This window comes from Carassius carassius, chromosome 33 (genome assembly GCF_963082965.1).
Source record: "Carassius carassius chromosome 33, fCarCar2.1, whole genome shotgun sequence".
Lineage (NCBI taxonomy): Eukaryota > Metazoa > Chordata > Actinopteri > Cypriniformes > Cyprinidae > Carassius > Carassius carassius.
The window spans coordinates 6,828,435-6,846,440 of NC_081787.1; the positions used below are offsets into that span (position 1 = coordinate 6,828,435).

General features: G+C 36.8%; 1 protein-coding gene and 1 long non-coding RNA gene across 4 annotated transcripts in view; both read right to left on the reverse strand.

Annotated features, from left to right (window-relative positions):
* The window catches only part of LOC132113613 (fibroblast growth factor 13-like), a 131,176-nt gene that overhangs the window by 52,210 nt on the left and 60,960 nt on the right, over window positions 1-18,006 (reverse strand). The gene's annotated exons all lie outside the window — the stretch shown is intronic.
* The window catches only part of LOC132113615 (uncharacterized), a 97,290-nt gene that overhangs the window by 19,183 nt on the left and 60,101 nt on the right, over window positions 1-18,006 (reverse strand). The gene's annotated exons all lie outside the window — the stretch shown is intronic.

An 18,006-nucleotide genomic window follows, 5' to 3' on the forward strand; every position in this document is an offset into this window, starting at 1 on the left:
ACATGCTGAAACAGATCCATACCCTGTTCAAAACTGAACTTGCAAGCATTTTTTAGAATCTCAGTGAAAATTAGAGGAATGCTGCCAGTTAAATAGGGTTTGTCATATAATTAGGGAAATTAGCACCAAGTGCCAGATTAACACCAATAAGTAATTTTGATCAGAATTATTTTTCAAATATCTAATTTAAGTTTTATTATAATGTGCTTCAGAATACAATTAATTTATTAAATATACTTAGAAAACTGCCCTTCTACTCCTGTTAGGATGACTTCAATTAGGACACAGGGATGGGATCAGGAAAGGTCCGTGAGCCTGGACACAAACATGATGCCCACAGAACAGAAGCATATGCCGGCACTGACTTACTACTTGATATTATTGAAGAACTGGACAATTTTAACTCTTATTGTTCCCATCTGTAACTAGTGGAAAACTATAATTACAAAAAAAAACACAAAATTGCACTAATTAAACAAAAAAAAAAAAAAGGAAAAAGAAAAGAATGCAACACAGAATATCATGGTATTTTCATATCATGTAAAAAATGTTGTTCAAAATAACAAAACTAGTAACAAAACAATGGATTCTATCATTAAAGGGGCAGTCCACCCAAAAATATTTATGCACTCTCAAACTGTTCCAAAACCATATGATTATTTTCCTCTGCAGAGTGAAAAGGAAAAAACAAAAAGTTTTGGTCCTTATTTACTTCAATTTCATTTTTTGTCCACATGTTTAGTCACCAATATTTTTCAAAATACATTTTATGTTCCACAGAACAAAAAAAAAGTCATACAGGTTTGAAATGACATGAGTGTGAGTGAAACACGACAACATTTTAATTTTTGTGTACTTTCCCTTTAAATTAACTGCAAAGTCTTGGCCAAAGGTAAAAACGCCTCAAGGGAAGACATCTCTGTTAAAATGCCTGTTTGGAGCTTCACAACTTTAAATCCACAGGATTGAATTCCTTTTTTGAATCTGAGCTCAACCAGCTTTGATTTGAGCAGTACAGTCAGAGTAGATCTGACCTTCTGCATTATTGATGGCCCTCTCTTTTTCCACCATGCTGTTTTTTCCCCACAGAAACAAGTATCCAGGATAGATCCCAGGCAAAGCAACACTTCTATACAGCCTTCTGGGATGCATGCTTGGCATGCTCATGCACTCAAAACTTTTTTTATTTGATTAGTCTTTGCTCTCTCTAACAGACCTCAGCTTCGAACACGCCACCTGTTCAAAAACCTTGGGGAGCAGTCACTGCTGCACTGCAGTGCATGAATAAATTGTTGCCTCTTCTACCTGTTTTTCTTCTAGTAACTCATTTTACCATTAAAATGGTGAGAAAGGTGGAGGAGAGATTCAGATAGTTATACAGTTTGTTGCTTTGTTTTTCTATTCCCAAACAGTCCATGAATAAGTGTTTTAATGGAATGGTTCACCCAAAAATAAAACTTTTGCCATCATTTATTCACCTTAAGTCATTCCAAACCTGTATGACTTTTAAACAATTAAAATAAGATATGTCTCAATGGTTTTTGGACCAAAATGACTTTTATGATTTTCAATATGAAAGAAAGTCATGCAAGTTTGAAATGAAATTATGGTGAGTAAATAATGACAGAACTCTCAACTGTCCCTTAAATTTGTGTTTACATGCATCTACTGTATCTCTCTCTGGACAATCAAGCTTCAAGTTACTTCCATGTGCTCAGCAAATGCATTATACAAAGTTTTCGGGTGTGTGTTATTCATTTGAGGCCTTCTCTTTTCATCTTTTTACATTCTTTCCTTTTTTCCACCCTGCATAGTTTGTGATCTAAGCAGACGCTCATGCAGTGTGAGCTGTCTGAATAGGAGGTCGAAGAGTAAACAGCAATTGAAATTCCTTTGATTCTGCCACTCTGCGCAACCCGTCTGCTGCCTCATGAAAACGCAGCAGTCCTTAAGCTGCAGGCACTCTCATTTCTGAAAGCCAGTGAAATAATAATAATTCTGACATTAATGAAGCAGGAAGAGTGAGGGCTAAGAACAAAGCTCTGTGCCAAAACCTCTTTTTACATAGCCCAGTTGTCTTGGTAGAGACATAAATTTTTCAGACAATGACTTTTTCATCATTTTTTATGTCTATGTCTCTCTTTCCCACCCCCTTTTTGTAAGACATGTTTATGACATGTGGGTGTCCGAGACTACAAGAGGTTGCGTCTTAAATAATAGATAATGTAAAGTCATCTGGTCACTATTAAAAAACATTTATGCTCAAAATAGCATAGCTATGCTAAAATTGGTTGCCTGGGAGAACAGTCTATCATATAGTTTATTATGATCAGTTATTTGTCTGCAAGACGTCACAACTGACCAATCAGAATAAAGCATTCTGAAAAGCCATGTAATAAGGCTCAATATGATTACGCTGAGCTGCCTGCCATGACCGAGGGACAAGTTTAAACGATTATAGCCTGCTCCCAAGCATTATATTACTATGATTTACTTCCGTAACCAGGGTGGATTGGGCATCCTTTTGGACTGGAAGTATCCATCTGATCCCATTTAAAAGCATCTGCCATAACAAGCACACACTCCAGAAGTAGTCGGACTTATGCTGCTTTAAAATCAGTGAGGCTTAAGTGCAGATCATCACACAAAGCTTACGGAGTTATCCAGCGGTCCCCACTAATCAGCTGATAAAGCACGCGGTCTTTGCTGCAGGGATAACATTAATCAGGCCTTTATCAGTGTTAGCGCTGAGATTAGTGCTAGCTGGCATCATCAGCGCTGCTTCTTGTATGCTGGTTCCTACGACGACGATGACGCATGATTGCTGCATATTACATCATCCAAAGCATGCATCTGAATGGTGTGACAGCCAATCAGACAGTTTCATGTCTGATGGAGGGGGTAGGAAGGAAGAGAGCACACACGCATGGCCCACATTCTAACACCTCTGCCAGACACAGACTACGTAATGTAGTCTGTTAAGATACTGTCAAGATGGGTGCAAAATTAAAGGGATAGGTCAGCCAAACATTATATATTTTTTGTTATCATTTATTCACTCTCATACTGTCTCCAAACTATGACTTTTTTTCTTCTGTGGCACATACAGCAAAAGGAGAAATTCTGAAGCTGGATACTCTTCTCCATGCAACTATACAATGATTTGGAACTTTAAGCTTCAAAAAATATGCAAAGGCACCATAAAGAAAGAGGTGGTTCTAAAATGCAGTTTTTCTTAATAATTCAAATGCATCTAATGGGAGTGCAATAATTATGACTAAAATGTACATTTTGCAAAAACATTTATTGTTGGACAATAAGTGTGCCATATGTAGAAGTTTAAACCTATACAAGCGAGTGTAGTTTTATGTTAACACTACCTATAAAGTGACTGTAATGGGCGGGGTAATACAATCAGTCTCTGCTTTTTTGAAAATTATTTTCAATTTTGATTTAGTGAATTTAACTTCTGCTTTAAAAAGCATTATTTTTGTTGTAATGTTACAGTGCTATAATGTTATGTGATTTTAACCCTTTTAGCCTACACGATTACAATCACTTGCTGGACACCATTGGGCATGATGATTAATTAAATTATTATTATTATTTTTTAAATAAATATATATTTATCCAAATAGAAAGTGTAAAAAATACAGAGATGTATAACGTATATCACAATTCAGCCAAAAAAAATACTGAGCCCTACTTATTTCAAATTTCTTTGTATCCCTGTATAAATCCATGGTCAGTTCTACAGAGTGCTAGAGGGAACGAAAAAGGACCATATAAAGCCTTGTGAAGCACTCTAACACAAGGTACTGTAAGTGCTTTGAGTGATCACGCATGATACCATGACCCAGATAGCAGACAAAATTGACAAAATTATACCCCAATATATAATTTCTGAATTCTGCAATGTCTATTTTAAATCATATTTTAAAGTAATTTATTGGATCTCTGCATTGTTCCAGAGACAGCTGTTAAAAGCATTACTTCTAATTTGGCCTATAAAAAACTTTTCTATATTAATTTGTGCATTCTGAAAATGTTTATTAAAGGTGCAAAAAGTCATAAACAAAAATCTGAAAATGCAGCATTTTGTGTGTTTGGTTCTAATTTCAATATTGTTTTTTCAACATTTAAAAGTACAACAACCATTCTTTTTTTTCTTTTTTGTTGTTGTCATGGTTAAAAAACGAAAACATTTTTTTAATAAATATAGTTGTTGCTAAAGTCATGACAAATGTTTGATAGTTTTATATCTTTTGTATGATAATTCCGTATGAGAACAGACAAAGCCTTTCTAAGAACAGCACTTTCTACTGTAACATTATTTTTACATGCATGCTTGACATTTCCATTTCACATCTCATAGCTCTAGAATTACTAGCACATGTACAGATATACTGTAAACAAATATTATGTTATGACAGACATTAATGACAAAATCATGAAATAAGAGTACAATCGGATATAAGACTGTAGACTTGGGTCAGATGACCAGATATTGGATAAGTATCAAACAGCATATGAAAGTGGCTTAAATCGGATGTGGAAAAATGTGATTCGGTCAGTGTTTTACATGCGGTTTACATGCATGCAACAAGATCTGATCAGATATCACTGCGGCAGACATTGGTAGCTGGCTAACAGTATGAATAGAGAGTGTGTGTGTGTGTGTGTGTGGGGGGGGTGTCTATACACATGAGTTCTGCCGACTCAGCCTTAGGCATGTGCTGCAACTTTATCATCACTCACGGTCTTCTATTGGACACGTGGCTAATCTCTCCTATGCTCCAGTTTGGCCTTTATATCCTTTATATCCTTCCCTCACCCTCCTCAATTTTTCACTTACAAATCAGATTTGGTTCTGTGATGATAACTTCCTTCCTGCGCTCCCAATGTCTTGCATTCTGATTCTGGTGACTACAAGCACAACCAACACATTGTTTATAAATCAAAATGGAAACACTATGCCATCCCAGACTAAACAATACCAAACTGTTTAATCTTTTTCGTGCGTTTTACTGTTTAACAAACAACCATGCTATATGGACATATATAAGCACAATTAAAAATGAACAATACAGTAAATTAAAGACAGGTTTGTAGGTTCTTCTTGCATCATTTTGAAAATGAACCAAGCAGGTAACTGGACCAGGTAACTTTCAACAAAATATGAGAGTGATGCTTACTTTGTCTGTAGCTTGGATGTTTGCGCATGAAGCATTGGTATCGAGCCCGCCTTCTAGAAACAATCTTTGCACAACTCCAGCGCTAAACTGACCCTCGTTTGTGAGGCAGTCGAGTTCGGTGTAAAATGTTAGCACAGAGTATAGGACTTTTACTCTTTTTTTTTTTTCTGGGGCATTTCCTTCTAATAGGGCAGAGAGCGTCACAAATGGGCGGGACTTTCACCGACTATGTCGTCATAGTATTTAGAATCCTGGAACTGCTCATGTGGAGAAACTGTTTATGATTTTTTGGGATAATGAAACAATGCGTGAATGGATTTGTACCATTATAGGCTGATTGTTTTCACACACTGTGGTTAAACTGTGTTCAAACACCTTATAAAAGTGATTTTTGCATTCTATGGACCTTTAAATAATTCAATACATGGCTTAACAAGATGGCTGTCCAAACCATAGACTATATAAAAACATGGACGTAGTGCCCGTGACTTCATCCATAGGTATTTGAAGAGCATTTTTGAAGCCTAAAGTGGGCAGAGCAGGCCATCACCATCTTGGCAGGGCATCACCGCGCGTCACTCCCAGATAATCAAAAATGGGCAAAGATGGCAGTTACAGCAGCGGCAATCCAACTGTCACTCAGGCGGACATGCACTTAATTATGCAGAACTGCAAGGCAAGGTAAGGTAAGTTTATTTATATAGCACATTTCGTACACAATGGTAATTCGAAGTGCTTTACATAAAAGAAAGTAAAATAATTAAAAAAATAATAATAATAACAAGAATAAAACAAGCAATTTTAAAACTTTTAAAATTATTAAAAAATTTACTTATTTAAAATGAATTTAAAACAGTTAGAAAATGATTTTACATAAAATAAAATAAAAAAAACAGTGAAAATAGTTCGGACATTGCACAGTGCTCATTCAATAAATGCACAGCTAAACAGATGGGTTTTGAGTCTAGATTTAAATGTGACTAGTGTTTTAGCACATCTGATCTCTTCTGGAAGCTGATTCCAACTGCGGGCGGCATTGTAACTAAAGGCGGACTCCCCTTGTTTTGTGTGAACCCTTGGTATTTCTAACTGACTCAATCCTAATGATCTGAGTGGTCTGTTAGGTTTATATTCAGTGAGCATATCTGAAATATATTTCGGTCCTAGGTCATTTAGTGACTTATATACGAGTAAAAGTACTTTAAAATCAATCCTAAATGTAACTGGAAGCCAGTGTAAGGACCTGAGGACTGGTGTGATATGCTCAGATTTTATGGTTCTACCAGAAAGACTCGGAGAAGATATTGTAACGAATCATCCATTTATTAATGACCCAGCAAGCTATATATATATGGTAGTATTTGGCGTAGGCCCCATCCGTAAATAGCATAGGCCCCATCCGTAATTGGCAGTCCGAGGGTACGGATTCAGTATTATCTGCCTGAAGATGAAGGCAGGGGTGCAGCCGACCCCCGTGAGGTTTTAGGAGGGACCATCCTGGTGGTGGTGGGGTGGTAGGAGGGGAAGATCATCCTGCGGTGGTAAGGAAGATGGAGAGAATTGATAAGGTAATAGGTGACGCTAACAATTGAGTCTTCCTGGCAGAACTTATGCTAAAGCTTTCATTTCTAGTCAGAATCCTGGCAGTAGCGTTCTGGATGAGCTGCAGCTGTCTAATGGTCTTTTTGGGAAGGCCGGTGAGGAGCCCATTACAATTTAAAAGGATTTAATATATAATTTATATACATTTATATAATTTAAATGGATGAGTTATAAAAAAAATTATACCCCCTCAAATTTGTCATGAAGAGCAAAATTAGCTACAAAGGTCAAAAAAAACTTTTTGTACCAGGCTGTAAACAAACTTTTTTCTGCTGTAAAGTTGGGCATTTTAACATGGGGAGTCTATGGGCCTTTTTGGAGCCAGCCTCTAGCGGCCAGTCGATGAACTGCAGTTTTAGTCACTTCCATGTTGGTTTCACAAGAGAGACCAGAAGATTGCCGCTTGGTCCAAACCCAATGAAATAGTCCCAGAACATTAAATATTTAAAGCAACTCATGACATCAACGGCACTTCAAACTAAATAAGTCATGAAGCCCATGAAGAAAACATGCTTCAGGATAGTAGGTCAGTATCATCCTAGCACACATGTATTAGAGATGCTTTGCAATGGTCTCTTTCCAGCCTGTTCTGCCAGCATCTACCCTGAATGTGTGTCCCAGAACAGTGTCTTAGCCCCTGTTCCTTGTCACTTTAAGATTAGCTATAAATAGCTTCTCGCCTGGAGTGGTTGAATATACTGAATCTTATCCTCTCTGCAAAGACATTACTGCCCCATTCAGCCTTTAACCTACAGCAGTGCACAAAATACACAGATAGACAATGGCTCTATAATCAGGTGCAGATCGTTTAGAGCACTCCAAAAACAGACTAAATATATCATTGAGTTAACCATGGGCTATATATTCTGTCTGACAGTATCTCTTAACCACAAAACTGATAAAAGCTATGAGAAAAGTTTTTTTTTGTAGAAAAATGAGGACAGTGAAGTATCTCAACTGAGAAATTACATCATGCGTTGTTCTTTATGTCACAAAAACAGGAAGAGACTTATGTTGCATGACTAGGAGATGGTAAAATATGAAGTACATCAAACATTCCTATTAAAAACAGTTTTAACTTCAGTGTCTCACATACATACTGTAAGCCGGCATTTATAAGACATCTTACTTCAGTCCACAAGTTGTAGTAATATCAGACTTCAGTCCCTTCACAGACTGTCAGATCAATGCAGAAAAAAGCAAAAAACAATAACAACAAGACAAACACTTTCCTGATCTGGCAAGATCTGCACAGACTGGCTGGCTTTACAACTTACATCTTCCAAAAAAAAAGTGATAATCAATATATATATACAGTACAGACCAAAATTTTGGACACACCTTCTCATTCAAAGAGTTTTCTTTATTTTCATGACTATGAAAATTGTAGATTCACACTGAAGGCATCAAAACTATGAATTAACATATAACATATATGCGGAATTATATATGGAATTATATACATAACAAAAAAGTGTGAAACAACTGAAAATATGTCATATTCTAGGTTCTTCAAAGTAGCCACCTTTTGCTTTGATTACTGCTTTGCACACTCTTGGCATTCTCTTGATGAGCTTCAAGAGGTAGTCACCTGAAATGGTCTTCCAACAGTCTTGAAGGAGTTCCCCGAGAGATGCTTAGCACTTGTTGGCCCTTTTGCCTTCTGTCTGCGGTCCAGCTCACCCCTAAACCATCTCGATTGGGTTCAGGTCTGGTGACTGTGGAGGCCAGGTCATCTGGCGCAGCACCCCATCACTCTCCTTCTTGGTCAAATAGCCCTTGATGCCTTCAGTGTGACTCTACAATTTTCATAGTCATGAAAATAAAGAAAACTCTTTGAATGAGAAGGTGTGTCCAAACTTTAGGTCTGTACTGTATGTATATATATATATAATAATAATGTTAAATGTAAAAAAATCTTTACAAATAAATGCTGTTCCTTCTATTCATCAGATAATCCTGAAAAACATGTATCACGATTTCCACAAAAATAACTGCAGCAGATCAGTTTTCAGCATTGATAATAATAAGAAATGTTTGTTGAACACCAAATCAGCATTTTAAAATAATTTTGAAGGATCACGTGACACTGAAAATATATTAAAATAGAAAATTGTTGTTTTAATTTGTATTAATATCTCACAATATTACAGTTTTTACTGTATGTTTGATCAAATGAATGTAGCTATGGAGACCATAAAAGACTTCTTTCAAAAACACTGAAAAATCTTAACATCATCAAACTTTTACACATCAGTGTATATCATGTGTGGTCAGATTTATTTATTTTTTTATTAATTACATATATTGTTTTATTCATGTTGGTCAATATTTGAAATAATGTTCATTTCCACTTTTTTTTAACATTCAGTTTACCTTTGCTATTATCTAATGTGAAGCCTAAATTCACTTGTAGGATTTAAAAACAACTGATTTTTGTTTGTAGTATATTATTTTTTTTTATTTAGATAAAACATTATGAAAAAAGATTTTAACATCAGCAATGTAATGAATAACAACCACAATGTAAAAATAATTATTGTCTTATCTATATCGTCTAATCATTTTATTATTATTTTTTTTTTTTTATCAGAGACTACACTTGTAATCATTCTTTAATAGTGTGGTTTGAGGTGGCTGAGTCTCCACAAGAAGCTTGAAGCTCTATCACTACTGTGCCTTTGAGCAATGCACTTAACGCAAGGTTTCTCCAGTGGGATCGTCCCTCATGTGACTGATCTACAGTATGACACTGCAGAAGAAAAACCACACTATTCTACAGAGCCCCGCACGTGACATGCAAGAAAAAATAAATAAATTGTGCGCATGATTTACTAATTCGTAATAAGACGTGAACATGATTACTATTGCGTTCCCTCGATTTCGAAATCGAGGGAACGAATTAGTAAATCGTGCGCAAAATTTATAAATCGAGTGAACGAAATAGTAAGTCGAGGGAATGCAATAGTAATCGTGTGCACTTTTTAGTACAGTAAAGGAACAAATTAGTAAATCGTGCACACGATTTAGCCTACAATTTTTTTCTGCATGTCATGTGTGGGGCTCTGTACTATTCCTTGTAAGCCAGTAAATAAAGATTACACACATGGCTAAACAGTCTGTTAAAATCTCGAAACTTCAGTATCTTAAAATTAATATTTGAGCTGCTTTCCAACAGAATCATTTAAACACAAGACACCTCAATCTATGTACTGTTTTGGTATACTGGTGGGTGAGGAAAATAGAGTGCAGGCAGACATTAATTCTGCATCTTCTGTCCAGCCCAACACTCTCAGATTCTTCACTAGGGCTGGCAGCAGAGATGCTGCTCCAAATTGGGTGTCTGCGTAAATCAGTGCCGACAAGGTCTCAGCCTGCCAGAAGCCCTCTGGGAGAAGATGCTCTGGAGTCTTATATATTTGCGCTATTGCATAGTGTCCCACCAGACCACAGGACAGGACCATATCAAGGAATGAGGGCTTTGGGTTCTACTGTCACCGCTGTTCACATTCATACTAGTGGAACAGACAGAGAACAAAACTTTCCAGGCTTTTCCCAGTAAACATTTCAACAAAAATGAGGGCATCACGATCTGTAAAGTGGCGCAGCTCAGACAAGAACCCAAATGACTTTTAAATGGAGCTGTAGAGTCTTCGCCTATTGATTTCCTGTCACGGTTGGTAAACCGTGATCTCTGAGTTTTGCACTTTGTGGGTGAAGTCTGTGTGTTACGCGTCTGCACTTATTAGTTTGTGGGCGTCTCCGTTAATTGTCATCAGCAGCAGCTGTCACTGATTACCCTCTCTATATAATGGCTTGTCTCACGTCTTGTGTTTGTGAGAGCGTTGTTTCATGTTGGTTAACCGTGCTTTGCTTTCTGTTGTGTTCTGCGTTTTGGATGTCCGTGTCTTCCCCCGGAACCTCGTCCACTCTTCGCAACCACCACAAGCATCACAACTTACCTTCGGCTCGATTCCCCACAGTTCCTGTGCCACCCTCTCCTGCTGCCAACTCACCACCGCCATCTGGATTCATCACCTCCTTCCACCATCTCGGACTGTATCTTCTTCCCAGCGTTGTTTGTGTTCCAGTTTGTTTGGTTATCCTCTCTCATTAAAACTTTGTTGATACTCGCACTTGTTTCCAGCTTCTCCTTCACCCAGTCGTCACATTTCCACACTGACAGGGTGGAATATTTCCACTCATGGTGGCCACCACTGGATGCAGCGCCATTACAGCATCCCACTTTAGTTTTCATGGAGCTGTTCAGCGAGGGAGCGGAGGAGAGAAGTTGCCTACTGTACACCTCTCAGGTCAACTCTCCAGGAGCGCGAGGGATTGAAGAGGTGTGAAACAGGTTGATGAAAGAGGAGAACAGGTGAGAGCATGTGGGGAGATGACTCATGACTACCCGTCTAAACAGGCATCTGGAATAAACTTGTGTGGGCGAGAGGAAAAGACCAAGCGTGTGAGTGTTCACGGAAAAGAGGGGGAGTTAGGCAGGATTGAAAATGTGCACTAGGCCAATCCCCTCCTGCTCTCTTCCTCCCATTCACATATTTTTCAGTTCTTTATCAAACACTCACACTAAATGTTTAGCTCAATGCATCAGAGACTCATCTGCACTCTCAGAAACAGACCAAACTGTCAATGGGGCAGTGCCCTTTCAAAACATCCTAATATATACATATATTACTTAATATGCAACTTTAAAGTAGTAATATGTAACTTTAAAGTAGTAATTTGTTCCATTTAGGGGTAAAAAAGGTACAGATAGCTTTTGTACCATAGAGTAGAGCTCCAGAGATAAATGGGTCACAATTTTTGAGTAGCTCTGTTTATTCAGCAATCAACTGTTTAGTAAGCTCAACTAGGTTATCTAGGTTAATTTTTTCCTTATGTTTTTAGTTAACTTTTTGGCAGCAGAGCATTAATTGACAAGGGACTAGAAATGTAACTTAAAAATAAACTGAATTACGTAAAAACTAATTATTTATTAATAATAAAAAAGTAGATTCTGATTAATTCTTTAGATTTGATTAATTCTCCTACCTTTGTGCAGTCCAGTTTTATAAAACACTTAGTTAAGTAAAGGATTTATAAAAATGCAAATGAAATTAAATAACTTACAGTTGTTACACACTTATTTATTCATCCACATGAAAAGTAATTTATTTCTATTACACTGTAGTATTAGTAAATTGATAATTGATTCCATCATCTTTTTATCAAGTTTCCATCAAGTTTCCATAAAATAAAGCACCGCTGCTAAAAATATCTAAACTAAAAAAGATAAATCTAGATCAAAAGCTTTTATAAGTGTGTGTGTTAAAAATAGCCCAAAGCATTTTAAGACCACTGCTTGTACTTCATCCAGCTTTTTTAAACAAAAACAAGTCATATCTTAAAAATCCCTATGAAACGTGTATTCTCGATGATACAGAATGTGTGTGCAGTAGGCTTTTATTGTGTGATTTGCACATCTCAGAATAGCATAAACAGCTTACAGACTTAAATGCTGTTTACACATTAGCTAATGTACAGGCACAGTTTGAGTCAATGGCAGCTACAAACCCTTGTTCAACTGAAAGTTTTTAGTGAAAATCTGGCACGGCATTTTACTGGATTTGACTGAATCAACTAAAGTGACAGCAGGTGAGATTTGGGTTGGCAGGTCTTTTACATCTTCACTCCAGGAGAGACACAGGAGGTTGGTGAGGCTGTGTGGAGCACTGTTAAAGGGAACATCGGATGAAATTTGCACTTTTATTTTTAGATTGTTTTTAGCATTTAGATAGGTTTCTGGTGTGTCTACCAGCTCAGAAAGCTGAGAAGAAAACACGCAGCCAGTTTGCAAGTCTGAAACTGTGTCATCCAGTTTCAATTTGCAGCCGGTTTCTAAGTAGATAGCTAGCTATTTGAATAAGACCACCTTTGAGCCATATTCTGATTCCAAGGCAGCATGTGGGACATCGCTGATGCTTACTTTAGGCTGATCTCGGAGACATCTAGTGAATACTGACATTTTGGGTGATGCGAAAGTAATTCGGAAACTGTGATATCCCGACTTCTGGCGAAAGTTTATCGCTATGCTTGTGCTCAGAGCCCATTGATGTCGTGCAAGATGAGGCTCACACAGTGAGAGAGAGAGACTCACGCAGAAGAACTAAGAAGCATACTAAAGTAGAAAAATAAAGATACGACCAAGATTTTTTCCCCCGAATATCAGCACGATTGCGATGTGCCATTGATTTTAGATAACAACAGTCCACTAAACAAGAAGTTCATATTAAGAGACCTACATTTGAAAAACAATATTGATGCTCAGTTTCGCAAACCAAAATAGTTCTAATCAAAGCCAAAGCAGAACTGTAGAATGTCTTCTAGCAACACAGTGGTGTATTGTTACTGAATGAATTGTTGAATGAATCGAGTGAGTCAATGATTCAATAATCGATTCATAAAGACTTGCCTCATTTTTGAATGTATAAGCCATTAGAACGAATCGGTTGAATGAATGATTAAATGACTCACTCATTAAAACCATCTACTGGTGGTTTTGGTTTTTATTTAGAAGTATCATTTCATTTTTCCCAAAATTTCTTATTTATATGTACAAAAAATTATTTGAAACATGAATTTTATAACATTATTTATGCATTTGCAATTATGCTGTATAAATGAATTTACGGCTCTTCTCAGCTTCATCAAACAAGTCTGTGTAAATACATCTAATTCCACTTCAGATGCAGCTTCTGTTTTCTCTGCAGTGGAAAGATGGAGTTTGTTGATACTGATTTCATTTGGTTACAACTCTACAGTTTCTTATTATTCTAACTGAATTATTGTAAACAATGTAAGAATTTGTTGTAAAAGATGACACGAGGCAAGTCTTTATGAATCTGTTTTGTTATATACAGCAACTAATTTCTACCTCTTTCCAGTCACAGAGAGTTGTTTAAGCAAGAGAACATCTGTAACGTAGTCCAGATTGGGGAATTTTTTATATTTTTTATAATTTATTTTATTTTGTAAAAATAATTGTTTTGCATTGAGAATTTTTTTTAGAGATTTTTGTTTGTATTTTATGTCAATTATAGTTCTTAGAATTAAAAAAATCGGTCAAACTTGCAAAAACAACAAAAAACAACAACAAAAACAACAAAATCAGAATTGGCCAAGAAAATTGCAATTGGTGCATCTCTAGTCCAAATACTTAATAAACAACTGTAGCTATGGATGGGAGGGCATGTGAAATCACTATGAACCCAGCTCAGTTGAAGTTGACAGGAGCATGGCCCACTGAAGGAACCTCCATCACACTGGTGGCATTTCACAGCAGTTAAAAGGCTTGCTGTGTGTCCTGGAGCAAGATCATGGCAGTAGTGCCACCTGAATGACCATTCAGATCAGCTACACTAACTCACTCCCTCTGCTATCCCAAAGCACTCTAAATGTGAGCACAAAATCCCCTGTTGCACATATAATACACCTTACAGAGTGCAGTGCAGATGGTCCTTAACTCTTCTTCACCCATCTGAAATCCCCCAGCCCACATCCATTATCATAACCATGACTCTCTATTTACTCAAACATTAACATAAATATCTCCAGCCGGATCCCGTGAGCGTGATGCAACAAAATGAGGAAACAAACAAACAAAAATGCCATCATTTGAGTTTAGTTAGACTTTGTGCCATTAGTGAGAACGGTGTTGAGTCATGCAGTTTGAGAAGAACAGCTGAAATGAGAAGTGGGGGTCAGTCGTAATGTAATTTCAGAGCTCCTCAGGTGCTCTGATACCGTTTACACAGGTGGGAGAGTGGGTAAATGTGCCAAGCACTTTATTGATGCACATGGTTTGTGAAATGAACAAGCCAACCATAATTTCAAATTCTACAAAACAGGGCTATGGGCGTAGCAGTGATTTACAACTGCAATATGTTATGTGTTTGATGAATACCATATAAATGGGATCACAAAAATGGACATAATTTGAGAAACTACGACTGCCAGACCAGCTAATGGTCTCTAATATGGTTGGGTGATATGAGTTGGAACACTACCTTTTACAGTGCTGTCTTTTCAACTTGACTCAAAGTGTTAAATAATGCAGAACTATCTTTCAGAAAAACTGAAATTTGAAAAAAAGGAAAGGATTATTTGAAATATCTAAATAATAATAATAATGTAATAATATTTTACATTTTTTATTATTATTATTACTACCAAATTGTTAATGTATAAATAACATAATACATAATTATATTACACAACTTCCCAGCATTAAATATACATTACTATTCAAAAGTTGATAATTAGTTAGTAAAAAAAAAAAAAAACATTTAATTGATCAAAAGTGAAAATTATATTTATTGCTATTTTTGGACCAAAATGTATTTTCGATGCTTCAAAAAATTCTAACTGACCCTCTGATGTCACATGGATTACTTTGATGATGTTTTTCTTACCTTTCTGGACATGGACAGTATACCGTACACACAGTTTCAATGGAGGGACTGAGAGCTCTCGGACTAAATCTAAAATATCTTAAACTGTGTCCCGAAGATGATCGGAGGTCTCACGGGTTTGGAATGAGGGTGAGTTATTAATGACATAATTTTCATTTTTCGATGAACCAACCCTTTAATGTTAAAACAATCTGTTATAATTTGTAAGATTTCACAATATTGCTGTATTTACATTATTTTGCTCAAATAAATGCAAGCTAAGGGGCTGTTCACAAAAACTAAAACTAAATGCGTGGAAAATGCCAGCTGCATCATCGCTTTCACCTTGTTAGCAAAATGCTCGAGCATCTGCTGTTGCTCAACAACCATGACCTGCGCTTTCCACAATGACACAAAAGTTTCAGCAAAGGATAAACGGTTTTCCAGCACTGAAAATTGCTACTAAATTAATTTAAAAATGGGTATCCCTGTACAGCTATGATCAGCTGTTCCTCCATCATGGCTGAGATTTCAGTTTTGTTACGGAAAGGGTGAAGCTGATTGGTTGGTTCTTGTCACATGACCCGTGGTGCATTTGCATTGTGTTTTCATCAGGACCACGTCACTTCTATTATGCACGCGTCTTTAATTTGAAATAACTAACTTGAGCATGCAAAAGACACAACATGTGAATGGTCCCTAAGCAAGCACAAGAGACTTTAAGCGTTAGAAATCTTTCTGACTACAAACTTTTCAGTGGTCTTTTTCAAAGTGCAAGGAACTTTCTACTGTAGTAACGGTAGCTGTAAATTCAAAGAAGAAACAAATGTTAATATACACACCCACAGATATCACAGTGTGATGTATAGTTTACATATAGTTACACACTCCATAAAGAACAGGCCTTTGGGGCACATTTCACGGTGAGAATGAAAAAGACAGAAAAGAAGAAATGAGACCCAGAAAGAGGTTGAGACAGAAATCAGGCAGATATTGATTGGGCGATGAATCTGGAGATGTCAAGTGAGTGCAAAAGAGATAAAGGATGTTGAGGGTAAGTAGGTAACAGAACGAGACAGAAAAGAGAAGTTAAGAAGAGAGAGAATGACAGAGTCTGCTGCACTTGTGGAGTGACAGGGATTTGGATTATAGACTGCACTGCTTTTTTCCATGGAACACAAAAGGAAAGGTTTATCAGGATGTTCATGCTGCTCTTTTCCATATAATGAAACCATACATAGAAAAGGTGCTTTGAATCTCCAAAAAAAGCATCCTAATTGTAGGTTTCACTACATGTAAGATATACTGTACTGTATTCAACACCTTCTGAAGGCATATGAGAAGCTTTCTATAACAAACAGACCACATTTGAAATTATTATATGAGATTTGAGAAGATTTTGCTACTTTCTTACAAAAATATATAATTTCACAAACAATTACAAAGAAACAGCAAGTAACACATAGCATAAAGTAAAATATAAAGATGAAATTTTGAAGTTAAAAAAGCTGTTTTATTTACATTTTTACTTTACTTTTTTTTTGTACATTTTACATTACATATATTTTACATTATTTACATGTGGTGCTTCTTTGGAACTTTTGTATCATTTTTTAAGGTTGCCTCTGTTCCCCTTCACTTTCATTGTATGGAAAAGAGCAGTGTGAACTTTCTGCCAAACATCTTCTTTTGTGTTCCACTTAGGAAAGAAATCATTTAGAACAACAATTTTAATTTTAAAGTGAACAATTCCCTTCAGCCTTTGATGGAATGCTGCTTATGAACACGTTTCATAAGAAACCCATGACTTTCTTTGCAAATTCAGTCATGTCCAAGCAGAGCTTCAGTCAGACTGAATAATAGATCTGCAGAACTCCATTCTGTCTCTTTATAAGCCTTCCCCTCCTTCTCTTTTCACTCATGTTCTCTTGTTTGCAGCATGATCCAGACAGATAAAAATTTACCAGAAACAGAAGGGGAAAAGATTCCCTGCACCCAGCACACTCTTGCTCCTCAGAGACTCTCTACAACTCTATAAAATGCAGAAATTAGGTAGTAATGCCCGTAAATATAAACCATTCCTGAATATTTGATTAGGCACATGTTTGTCAGCAGTAATGGCACTGTATCTATGACAACTAAATTATCCATCAATCTAGAGCTGCATTCACCAGCGATGCGTGAACAATTCATATGTCATCCAGCACAGCGGTGGAGCGCATTTGTGTGTTTAACTTAATTTATTAAGGCTTGAAGTGACTGCTCATGGCTTACCCAGTGATCTGAGAGTCTGAAAAAAAAACACTTTACAATCACATTTACAACATGTTTGGACAATCTTAGTACAAGATTACCTCAACAAAAAGACAATCCAGCATTCAGCCCCATGCAGGACCCCATAACAACCCAGCACATCTGTGTACAAATGGTATCAGCAACCCTCATGCATCTGAAAACACCTGACAGAAGGAGCCAGATTGATTGAAAAGAAAGACAAAGAGAAGAAGGGTCCAAGCTAGCCCTTTGAATGTGGAAACATTATCATTTGTGAAACAAATGGGCAGCAGTTAAACAGATTTTCATCTGTTCCATTTCCCAATGTCTGAAAATGAGTGCAGGGCTAGAAACAAGAGAAGAGAAGAAAGAGAGACACAGAGGGATTAAGAGACAAGTTGGATTATTAAAGGGGAGGGGCTTATGGTAAAGGGTGGAGTTCAATCTATAAAAGGAAGTAGGGCATGCTTGTGAATCATCATCAT